This window comes from Halyomorpha halys, unplaced genomic scaffold (assembly GCF_000696795.3).
Source record: "Halyomorpha halys isolate HHAL.00 unplaced genomic scaffold, Hhal_1.1 Scaffold1202.1, whole genome shotgun sequence".
In the NCBI taxonomy this organism is placed as follows: Eukaryota; Metazoa; Arthropoda; class Insecta; order Hemiptera; family Pentatomidae; genus Halyomorpha; species Halyomorpha halys.
In genome coordinates this window covers 120223-132780 of record NW_027113531.1, presented here as the reverse complement: position 1 = coordinate 132780, position 12558 = coordinate 120223, and the positions used below count along the sequence as shown (strand labels likewise).

General features: G+C 29.7%; 1 long non-coding RNA gene across 1 annotated transcript in view; it reads left to right on the top strand.

Moving 5' to 3' along the window:
* Window positions 1-5149, top strand: part of LOC136796657 (uncharacterized) — a 7859-nt gene extending 2710 nt beyond the window's left edge. Inside the window, exon 2 of the long non-coding RNA XR_010844411.1 lies at window positions 5038-5149. This is a non-coding gene — a long non-coding RNA (uncharacterized lncRNA). The remainder of the gene's footprint in view (window positions 1-5037) is intronic.
* Window positions 5150-12558: the final 7409 nt, after the last annotated feature.

Below are 12558 nucleotides of genomic sequence, written 5' to 3'. Positions count from 1 at the left end.
ATTTTAGTAGCTTTTTAGTAGTTCTCCATAATGATTTGTCAGTGGTATTTAAGTTTTCTGATTAGTTCTGGAAATTTTGTATTTTGTGTTTTATAATTTCTGCTTTTAGTCTGTTAGTCAATTTATTGTAATGAGTTTTGTCCTAGGGATAAATTGATCTATGCCACCTCGCTCTTGCCTGGCGTTTTTCTGTTAATAATGCTTGTATGTGACGAGGTAAGTTGTTTTCTCTAAAACTTTTTATGTATATTGGTGAAGTATTGTTAGTTATAGTAGTAAATCACAAACATTAAATTTCAAGACCTGACTTTCGAAATTTCAAATAACTTGCTTCTTTTATTTTATTAGATTTTCAAAGATTCTTAACTAACCACCAGTTTGCAAAAGTGATATTGCTAACAGTTAATAATAACCCTTTAATTGCAACGATATATTCCGATTATTACAATATTTACTAGACAGACGGTCTGAGCTTCCAATCCATTACAAAAGACTGATATACATGACTGTAATAAGGCTAATCTAGGCGTACGGAGTAAAGCTTTGGGGCTCCACTAAACCTTCGAATTCCTCTCGTATCCATTCCTTACAATCCAAAATTCTATGTCAAAACGTCAATTCTCGTTATTGTCACAAATAAGATCATCCATAAAGACCTTAATGTTCCATATTTAACCGATCTAGCCCGGACCAGATATTAATTCTTTCATTATAAACCCTATAACCACCTAAACGCACTAGTTTCTAACCTTTCTTCCTCTTCCATTCCTCACAATCCTCAGTGGCATCTGAAAATATGTCCTCGAGATCTTCTAGTGTAGAAATGTCATTAGAGTGCTACAAAGGGGTATTATGTATGCATCATACTATTATAATCTTAAAGCAAATTATTAGATGCATTTGTATGTAAATACAGATGTAATAATCAATTTACAAAGAAAAAAAATAATGCCAGAAATTTTAAGGTGGAAGGTGCCTGGTGTTTGTTTGAGTAGCCTATCTCGCCGGCTTTCCTCAATTACTAGTGTTTATCCTTGGAATATTCCCTTCTAGTACAGCTCAGTTATTAGATATGCAGATATAGATGAATGGATGAAATATCAAGATCGTGGTTAGTTCACCTAAGTAACAGTTGTATTGATAATAAAAGACTTAGCTAACCAAAAAGTTAGAAGAAAATTCAAACAAACTTTTTAAATCCGTTGCCCAAAACAGTAAAAATCAAAATTTGTAAGATTACACGAAACGGTTGCGTTGGACCTTGTGAGCGCGAGCGATTGCTATTATACGACTCGGGGGTCCTGAATAGTGTATTTTCTTCTATAAATTGTATCGTAAATTTTTCACGACCAACGTACAATTTTAATGAAGATATTACCTACCTCATATTAAAGAAGATTTTATCGCACATCGATATTCACAGTTTAATTAAAATCATTAAATCTGCGTAAGGTTAATTATAAAAAAATTGATTAAATAAATTAGAACATGCGGTCAATAATTTTTATCAAAGAAGTCGTAGTAACATTACAGGTCCATACCTCCCTTATATGAGCAATTTTAGTTTCATACTTCTTTTTAGATTCCGAGTTGTTAACGTAGATTTTGTAAAACTAGATTATTTGGACTCAGAGACTTATACATGTCTTTCCTTTGAAAACTTCGTTTTGAAATTTATTTACACACCCCCTTACTATACATTTCATATATAGATAAGTGAAAGTGAACAAATAGGTGAAAAAAAGAGTTGGCTCACCTCCCAGGAAAAAAGGGAACAATTTTTTAACTAAGTACGAGTTCCAGGGTAAAGAAGAATCCCTAGGTTTGATAAAGATTAGATACCGGACGTCAACGTGAGAAATTCCAAGACTTTAGAAACCAACATAAGGAGTTTGAAGGGAAAAAAGTCATACACTGTGATAAGAAAAAATAATTATGTAACGATAAATGAGAACTTATTGCAATGAATTTATTAAAAAGATATAAAACTCAAATTTCCTTTTAAAAATCATATAGTGTTAGGGATGCAGTACTTTGAAGGGAACTACTGTTGCCAGACCGACAGTTGTGCAAGAGGGTGATTTTACCGGAATCACGCTCGACTGCCAGATTTTAATCCAATTTAATGTATCCACTTTATGAGGCTGGTTGAACCCCGGAGGGTAAAATAAACATTGAAAGAAATTATTAAAATAGGTGAAAAATTACCTTGTGAGAGGAGAAGTGTGGTAAGTAAATATTGAAATGATTAAGAAGCGATATATATATATATATATGAAAAGTTTCGCTTTTTTTCTTTCTTTTTCATTTTAGAATTTTCCACGTTGTGAGTTTCCTTAACCTAAATTATTTCTTCCCAGGTCCCTCTGTCGAGAATCCTCTTTTAGTTTGTGTACCAGCAAGGATTTTCAATTCGATTCTCACCTTTTCTTAAACTATTACATTTTCAGGCCCAGTTTTCAGTGCTGTTTATTTGTTTTTTAGGCATTTTCTTGATTATTCCATGACAGGAGAGCCAACGCAGTCTCAAGTATTGGCAGAATGGTACCTTTCATAGTCTGATTACTTTTCTCAGATCTATCCTATTGGGGTAAATAGGGTTATTCCTATCGGTAAAGCCCTCGTGATCCTCATACTACCCCAGTAGTATTGACTTACTACATGAGGGGGGGGGGAGTAAAGGTTTTTTACAGCTAAAAATATAGTATGAGATGCGAAGAAGAGGCAAAAGGAAAAGTAAACTTTAACCGTTTACTAACTATTGATGTAAAATATTGTCCCTGAATCTTTTCAAGAAAGTGTAAAGTTAAAAGTCACTGTCCCAGTACATAGAACATTCTCTTGTTTAGTAAAGTTTATTATATTAAAAAAAAAATTAATTACACAATTAATAGTGTAATGGTTTATAATTAGTATTTGGATTCTAATATCTTTGCACAGTGCGCTAATGGAAACATATTGCCAACAATCGAAATGACATTTAAGAAGTAATGGTAGAAAGTTAAGGTGGAATATGGGGTAAGCCAGAGAGAAGATAGACTTAATCCTATAAGAAGTCGACGAAGCAGAGACCTGAGGCTGATATATCAAGGTTAGGATCCCGGGCCGACTGGCTAAAGGAGAAAAAGAGGCACTGTCTTTATTAGTTAGGATGGATGTACCTTTTAGTCCAGCGAAGAAAAATAAAATTTTCTCCCTTCTCCATCTTTTTCTAATTGTCTTACTCTAAGTCTTCTAACTTTATTGCCATATATATCTATAAAAGTTTCATATGGAGTCTAGCTATACTCATAATATTAGTAACTAAGAACACGAAACGATTTAAAAATTAAATTGGACCTCCCTAAAATAAAATCTTCTAGATTCGATATCTATCGCTAGATTTTAAATAGTTACAACTATAATTGATTAGAGAAACAACTTAATTTGTTTTAAGAAAATAAAAACTACTAAATCGTTAGAAAAATTGCCGTACCATGTAACTGTCAACTTCTAACATTTACTTCTACTTCCAAGTTTTACTTCAGAAGAGGTAAAAAAATAAATAAAAGAAAAATTTGAGTTTATGTTTTCTTTCAATAGTATGCACCAGGCAGCGATATAATCGGCTGGGGGAGGGAGAGAGAAATCAATTGAACTAATGTATAGAATAAGAAAATAAAAACAAAAAAATTTTGTTTTATAAGCTACATCTAGTTATATATATTTTTATTTTTCTATAAGAACTTAATATATCAGTGAACTAAATTTTTACTTCATAAACATTAGCATATACTCACAATGCGTATAGATATCATATTAGCAGGTATAGAGAGTTATAATAATAATAATTGGAGAAGTTTGTCGGGGGGTGCGGTCAGCAAAGAACAACATAAATAAACAAAACCATATTTATTTATTTTATGCCGACGTTGCGACCTGAGTTTCAGGTCTTCATCAGGGCTATAGAACAAAAGAGATAAGAACAACATTTAGAGAAACATAAAATTGAAAAGGAATAGTATACAAACAAATTTAGAATTATACAAAATATTGAATTAAATCATAAATGATAAAAAATTGATAACTGATAATTGAATAGTACAAAATTATAATTGATTGATATTCGTGGAATTGTATGGTAGTAAATTGAAAACAGTGACAGATGAAATATAATATCATGTAGGTAAGAAGATATGTATAATATAAGATATGCAATAGTGTCTAAAAAAATTGGAAATTAAATAAATAAATTGAATCTACAAATTGAACATTATGACAGACAATGAAAAATAGTGAGTGGCTTATATCTGAATTACATTGTGAGTATTACTAAGTACTACGAAACCTCTTTTTTAGAAAAGAACGGGAAAAAAAATAGGTTTTAAGGAGAAAAAAGCTGAATGAAAAAGGAAAAAATGCGTATCATTAACCAACTTAACGAGAGTTTTAATTCATTCCGATCAAATCTCATTCAATAAAATATTTGTTTTAATGAACAATTTATCATTTATCATTTTATTTTCAATTTCATTGTTCATTCGTTTTACTAAAATAAAACATTTAAATATTTTAGTGAAAAAGAAATTTTACCTTCTTTCTAAATAAACTTTTGGAGATTAAGAAGAGTAATTTTGAACTTCCATGCTGATTATCAATGTTATGCATTTAATAAAATGTGTTGCATGTTCGTTGAAAAAGTATGGTAGCAATTAAAGTTATTGTAGCACACATACATTACTATAATAGTGAAGTTCTCCTTATGTGTAGGTATGTATTTTATATAATTATCATAATGAAAAATTTTTGACAATTTTGGCCTGGCTTTAAAAATTGACTTAAAAAAAATAACATTTTTTCGAATAACTTAAAAAAATAAATGTCTTCTCAAAAATTATAGTCACTCATTTAGAAGATAATTTATTAAGAAAATTGAGGGAATCTTTAAGAAACGAATTACCAAAGATACAGCTAATTTATTTACGTATATTTTGTAAATATTATTTCTATTGTTTATCAGGTACCTAATTTTAATTCAGTAATAAAATATTTGTTTAGAACCATTCGATGGCTCTGATGAAGTAGAAGATGATGATACAATAGAATCTTCCCGAAATGGATCAGAAACTTCAATTATAGATTATGTGCAATTATAAAGGACTTAAATATCGTTTATAATTTATTTATTTTCAATGAAATATGTTCAACATTTGCATACAGTTTTTCATAAATTTAAGCTAAGTTAAACCACGGAACATGTCATTTAAAACCATAATCATTTTAATTGAATGAAAAACACCACTTTACATTTTTTTAATTCTGTTTATCCCTTTTTATTGAAAATATTACAAAAATTCGATAAAATCCAGAGAAGTAGTCAAAGATAAAATAGCTTATCCATATAATCCACAAACACTATCCAGCAACCCGATAAACACTTCTTTGTCACGGGAAACTGACCGATGACCCTGAAATAATTGCTGAAAACTTCGGTGAATATTACTCAAAAATCTTTAATCCATCCTCCATTCATTCGGATGATACAGAAGATCAGGAACCCGCAGATAACCCCATATACTACCACACCGAAGACCCAGAAAAAAAATATAACTCTCCTTTCTCTATGTGGGAACTTAAACCGATTCTCCGAAATCTCAAAGGAACGTCACCCGGTCTCGATGACATCCATTACGCAATGATTCAACACCTCCAACAAAACTGTTTAAACTGGCTACTCGAATTCTTTAATCATGTGTGGAAAACTGGTGAATTTTAGTAATGAGAAAATGCTATTTGCCAAAGAAAAGTACACGTTCATCTTTGTTTTAGACTACCATATTAGGGGTAACATGATCGTTAGTTTAGCATGTCAAAGCCTGATAAATCGAAAAATATTTCCTTTTTTTACCATGTTAAAGCGATATAACATATAACATGGTTGCTAGTCTGTTAAATAAAGAATAACGTCACAGAACAACTGAGCTCGTCACCGTTTTGTTTGTTGTCGTGTAGGGTTATTTGCTCGTAGTTTGTGTTTTGTTTGTGTATTAATGTTGTTTTGGATTTTTCAAATCTGATGAAGTAATGGATGACAATAATAATAATTGAATGACAGTAGTCGATTAGCACATCTTGACTTTCACACAACTTCCACTTTTCACTCAATTTAGTCATGTTGTAATAAATTATTTTAGGACAATATATGACATATAACATGAAGGTTTCGAAGGAAAGGTTATAAAACAAGTTGCTCAGAAAATCCGCTAGGAGTGCATTTAATATTTAACATGGCTTTAAATAGGGCTGCTCACAATCATATACTTATAACATTTACATGGTAAAACATTTTACATTTAACACAACATAATGAATACCCCTATTGTATGTAATATTTTTTTCAAAATGTATTTGTGATTTCGTTTTTTAATTTACCATTAGATAGAAATGGTAATACTCAATGTACCATGAATGTTTTTTTTTTTTTTTTTTTTATTTATTTATTGTAATTTACAACTGTACAAAATAATACAATAGGTAAATATGTTGTATGTTTCATATACACTTGAAAATCTTGGGAAGGAACCACCCATTGGTGGTACTTCAATCATTTAAATTAGAAGGTCCCGTGGCCATCTTCTTTTCAGACGCCTCGGAGGATTATCAGGGATTGTTAAGGATGAAAGATTAAGAATTAATGGGTAAGGATGGTTAAGAAGTTCATTGAATGTTTAAATCAGAAATATAAAAAATACAAAAATGTTACAAGGATGAATTATTTTTATGATATATCTCGTAGTCGAAAAAGAAAAAAAATACTATACAAGTGGTATCTTTTAGCATAAGAAAAAATAAAACCAAGCGTTAATGTGAAATCCATTATCGGGACCCATAAATATGTGGAAGGACCAGGTTTTAACTTCATATTCATTAATGCCAGGCTGGAAGTAGAATAGATAATGTAATAGGATCCTATCTACACAGCGCAATGGAAAATGGATAGTTGTAACAAAAAAAAATGAATGAAAAAAACAGGCATTATAAATCTATATGAAAATAGAAAGAAATTACGTGAGGTTTACACAATAAATCTTCCATAGATCCACGCAAAACAAAACTGGTGGGTATTGTTTTATTAAATAGATATCAAGCGTCAATGATCTATTATTTTTTTTATTTACATATTGTAATATCGACTTCAGTTAATTACAGAGAGTAATCAATATTAGCGATATAGTAAGTGATCCTTACAATTATTGAAGAAATATATAATATGGTATCTCTATCGTGCGAGTCAAGATTATTGTATCATATAATCCTCCTTTAGTAAAAATGGGGAAGTACCAAGTTTTAATTTATTAATAATAGACTAAAATTGAATTAATAAAATGAAGTGATGAGAGAAGCGGAATAAATTATTAATATAGTAAAATAATTCATATAAATTATTAATATAGTATAATAAATTAATATAGTATAATAAATTATTAATATAGTAAAATTATTCATTGTATGTGTAAAATTATTCTGTTTATACTTTCTTTTTTTATTTTTCTATACTAACTGTGGTTGTTATCTTGTTTTGTTTTTAGCCCTGAAGAAGGCTAGAAACTCTAGAAAATCATACTTATTTGTGTTTTTCATTGACCGCACCCCCAACCATCTTCTCCTCATTTATCATCCACGGTCAAATATCTCTCATAATTAAAAATTATAATTAATGAAATATGTAAGTAAAATACTAGAACAAGAGATATAAAATATATAGCAATGTAAGCCAAAAAGTTACAAATAAAATTTTGATTTTATTCATACATTTTATTACTTTACTTTTTCTTTTTCCTTAATTTTAATTCTACCTATTCTCAGATAGCCTTTATCTTCTTATTATTCTTAGGCTATACATTTTCATTCAAACTATTTAGTATCTATAATGTTTGTTATTTTTTCGTTTTGCAATCATTCAATATAAATTCAATTCAATCAGTAATTCCATTTATTTATTATACTTGTTTTTTTGTGTTAAACCTGATGAAGGTCTGAAATTTAATATGGCTCTAATAAATAAATTTTTACTCATTTATGTTATTCCAAATATGGTTTCTCCTCATTTGTTATTTAATCTTCATTATATCAGTAATTTAATATAATGTTTATTTATCCCTTCGAGTATCAGTCATTTCATAGAACGCTAAGTAACATAAGGGTCCTTTTCAAATTTCAAACTATTTTTTTCTCTCCACTTTTAGTCTATTATTAATAAATTAAATTTTCTATACTTACTGTGGTTGTTATCTTGTTTTGTTTTTAGCCCTGAAGAAGACTAGAAACTCTAGCCGAAACGTCGGCACATTAAAATAAGTTAATCATACTTATTTGTGTTTTTCATTGACCGCACCCCCAACCATCTTCTCATCAATTATAATTTTTCTTCATAATTTTCTTTCTTTTCTTTTACATTTATTTACTTACTATATTTTCTCATTCATATCACTTTACTTCTTTTAGCATATTTTACTTCATATTTCATTTCCTTAATCCGATTATTTCACTTATACATTTAATTTATTATACATACATTTCTTTCCCCATTTTTTAAACTTTTTTTATTTATTTATTGAAAATTTACAACTGTATAACAAAAAGAAATACAATAAGTAAATATGAGGAATGTTTCAAAGGCTTGATAATCTTGGGAAGGAACCACCCATCTTCTTTTAAGACGCCTCGGAGGATTATAGGGGGTCGTTAAGGATGAGATATTAAGAAATAATGGGTCAGCAGTTTGGAATAAAAGGGCGTATATCTATTTTGGGGCCAAATCTGCAACGAAAGGGATGTTAAGGTCTTTGTGGACGAGTTAATTTGTGACTTAATTAGGAGCACCAAGAATTTTACGGAGGATTTTAGATTGTAAGGATTGGATGTGGGAGAAATTTGATGGTTTGGTAGAGCCCCAGACCTCAATTCCGTACGTCCAAATTAGTCTGGTTATCATAGTATATAATATTGTTTTGTAGTGAATAGGGAGTTTAGAGCGTTTGTTAAGTAGGTCTTGTTGTATTTGAAATCTCCGATCAGCTTCAGTCTTGTATGGGAATTCCAAGTTAGTCTCTTGTCTAGATGGAGTCATAAGTTGCGAATTTTTACATTAGGCGTTGAACTTAAATTTTAAATAATTCTCACTTTGTACATATATATAGCATCCGAAAATTTCCTGCATCCATTTTTGCTTAAATACTTTACACATTATGGGTATGTCAGTTGCATATATATGGGTTCCAAGTCATGTAGAAAGCGCAGGGAATGAACAAGCCGATCACGCTGCAAGTGAAGCACTCGCGCTCAGTCAAAGATAAATGGCAATCTTTGTGGAATGAAATCCCAAGGAATAAATTAAAAATTATTAAAAAGGACGTCAAGTCCTGAGGTACCTCCAGTCGCAAATGCCGTAGAGAGGAGGTTGTACTGACCAGGCTGAGAATAGGTCACACGAGGCTCATCCACTCCTATCTTATTTTAAAAGAAACGCCTCCGAACTGCCAGTATTGCAACAACAATTTGAAAATTAACCATATTTTCCAACTATGCCCATATTTCACACCACACCTCAATAGCTTAGGACTAAATATATATTTAGACATTTCAAAATGATAAAAGACATGATAAAACAATAGAATTAGTTTTTCAATTTTTAAAATGACAACATTTACTGACAAAAATATAACCTTGAACGGAAGAAAAATAATAATAATAATAAAATAAATAATTAATTAATTAAAAAAAATGTAAGCAAAATTAAATAAAATATAAATGACGTTGATGGCCAATGAAGTTTTGTGCCACTAAACAAAAACAAAACCTAAAATTCTGGTCAAGACGTTGGCATTAATAAATATAATTATACTTATTTGGGTTATACACTAATCACCAATTAAACAATTAACTCACTATTATAAATTAAATTACAAATGAGATGCAAATTAAATTACTGGTTCCCGTGGACGTAGATTAAGTTACAAATTTGGTTGGATTAAGAGTAATAGAATAATATAGTAATTGACAAACCAACGTCTCTTTAATTAAACTACACGAGACACAATAAAGAACATTTAAACGTTAAATTAGCGTAATAAATTAAAGAGGCATAGGAAAAAAAAAATTACTTCTTTTTTTCTTTTGATACCGGTAAAATTCATGTTTCATTCATTGTAATTATTATGAATGGATTTAACGAAAGAGTAAAGAGGTTAATTAAATAAGATCTCGAAAAACAATTTTTAATGATTTTACTTCCTTCTTCACCTTCTTAGCCAGTTCAGAAAGTAAAAAGTTGTTCTTTCATTCTCAAACGAGAGCTATTTCAATTCGTTAAAAATGTGGTTTTCCAACTTACAGCCGCTTGACATTGATTAAATTACTGTGGCATTTCGAGTTAATTAAAAGATAACAAACTTCAGAACTGATGAAAACGTTAGCAAAACAATTACGTTGATGTCAAATGGATAAATAACAATTACTTTAATGGTTATAACAACAGAATAATGGTTACGCTGTGTTTTAAAAAACAAAAAGTATTGTTGTCTCTCTAAACAATAATAAATTTTGGGTAGTTACAGCGTTAGACATTGTTTTTTGGACATGAATTATGTTTTGTTTATTAATTATTGGAGAAGTTTGTAGGGGGATGCGGCCAGCAAAGAACAACATAAATAAACAAAACCATATTTATTTATTTTATGCCGACGTTTCAACCTGAGTTTTAGGTCATCATCAGGGCTATATAACAAAAGAGATAACAACAACATTTAGAGAAACATAAAATTGAAAAGGAATAGTATACAAACAAATTTGGTTATACAAAATATTGAATTGAATCATAAATGATAAAAAAAAAAAAAATTGATAATTGATAATTGAATAGTATAAAAAAAATTTAATTGATTGATAATTACAATAATACAAATACAATAATTACTATTACAACATTTACTAGACAAACGGTCCAAACTGCCAATTCATTACAAAAGACTAATCTACATGACTATAATAAGGCCTATCTGGAAATACGGAGTTGAGCTTTGGGGCTCCACTAAACCATCAAATTCCTCCCGAATCCAATCCTTACAGTCCGAAATCCTTCGTAAAATCTTTAATGTTTCTTACTTTATCACAAATCAAATCATCCATCAGGACCTCAATAGCCGATTTGAGCAGAACCAGATACCAATCCTTCCATGATAAACTTCCCAACCACCCAAACCAACTCGTTTCTAACCTGGTTTCTCCTTCATTACCTAATAATTCTCCTAGGCGTCTGAAAAGAAGATGGCCTCGAGATTTAGAAATGTTTTTGGGGTTCTATCAATGGATAGATTCTCCACATGTTTGTATCATGTCATAATATCATTTACAGCAAATTTACTTGATGTGTATATATGTATACAGTTGTAAATAACAATAAATAAATTATTTAAAAAAAAATAGAATGGAAATATAATTTAGAAAACAAAATAAATTTGATATAAAATCTTTTGAATTTCTAGAGACTGGTATTTATTGTTTAAATAAATCAATTGGTATCCATGTTAAGTCTCAACACTCTTTATTATATCAACAGTCCAACGTTTCGGCCATCCTCAAGGATAATATTAAATATAAATTTACACCTCACATCCACTTATTTAAAAATGTTGTGCAGGCTATTCTGCCTAGGTCATCAATAAAAAGTGAAATCACCCTATTTTGTCACAATTTCATTAATTTTAAACTTTTAATTTTAGATCATCACTATAACCTATCTTATTTAAAAACTTTTTTTTCAGCTAAAAGATAGTTGATAGTGAGTGTTAAGTAGATCAAAAATGAAAATAGGGTGACTTGACAAGTTATTATTGACCTGGGCAGAATAGCCTGCAAAACGTTTTTAAATCGTTTCGTTCACAAACGTGAGTTTTAAATTTATAATTAAGATTATCCTTGAGAATGGCTGAGCTGGGCGAAACGTTGGACTATTGATGATATAATAAAAAGTGGTGAGTCTTACAATAGTGTCAATTGATTTATTTAAACTAAAAATAGATTTTATTCTAGATTTTGGATTAGCTCACTTTAAAAAAACAGGAATGTACTATTTAATGATAATAGTATTTAATTATTGAATAATTATTTTAACAAATAGGTGTTTAAACAGAAAAAACAAATTTTATTAAGAAATCAAAATAATCATATTAAGGATTTATTGTAGAGAAAGTGGTATCGTTCCTCGGACCAGGTTTGAATGTGGAATGTGAAGGTTGGGCTAACAGAACAACCACATGTAACCAAAGCCTCAACCACTTCTCTTAACCTAATTTCTTCCCTATTAGATGCCTCACAACCAACGATTTAAATTTGCCATTTCTCTTCCGAAAACCTCCACTTATCTTAAATGTATTTTAATTATATTATTTCAAAATTTTTTGAGACAAGGTAAATTTTTATTAATTAAATCAATATTATATCCAATATCAGTCTCAACACTTTATTTATTCATTTGTCCTACGTTTCGGGCTTTCTAGCCATCTTCAGGGACATCTTCAA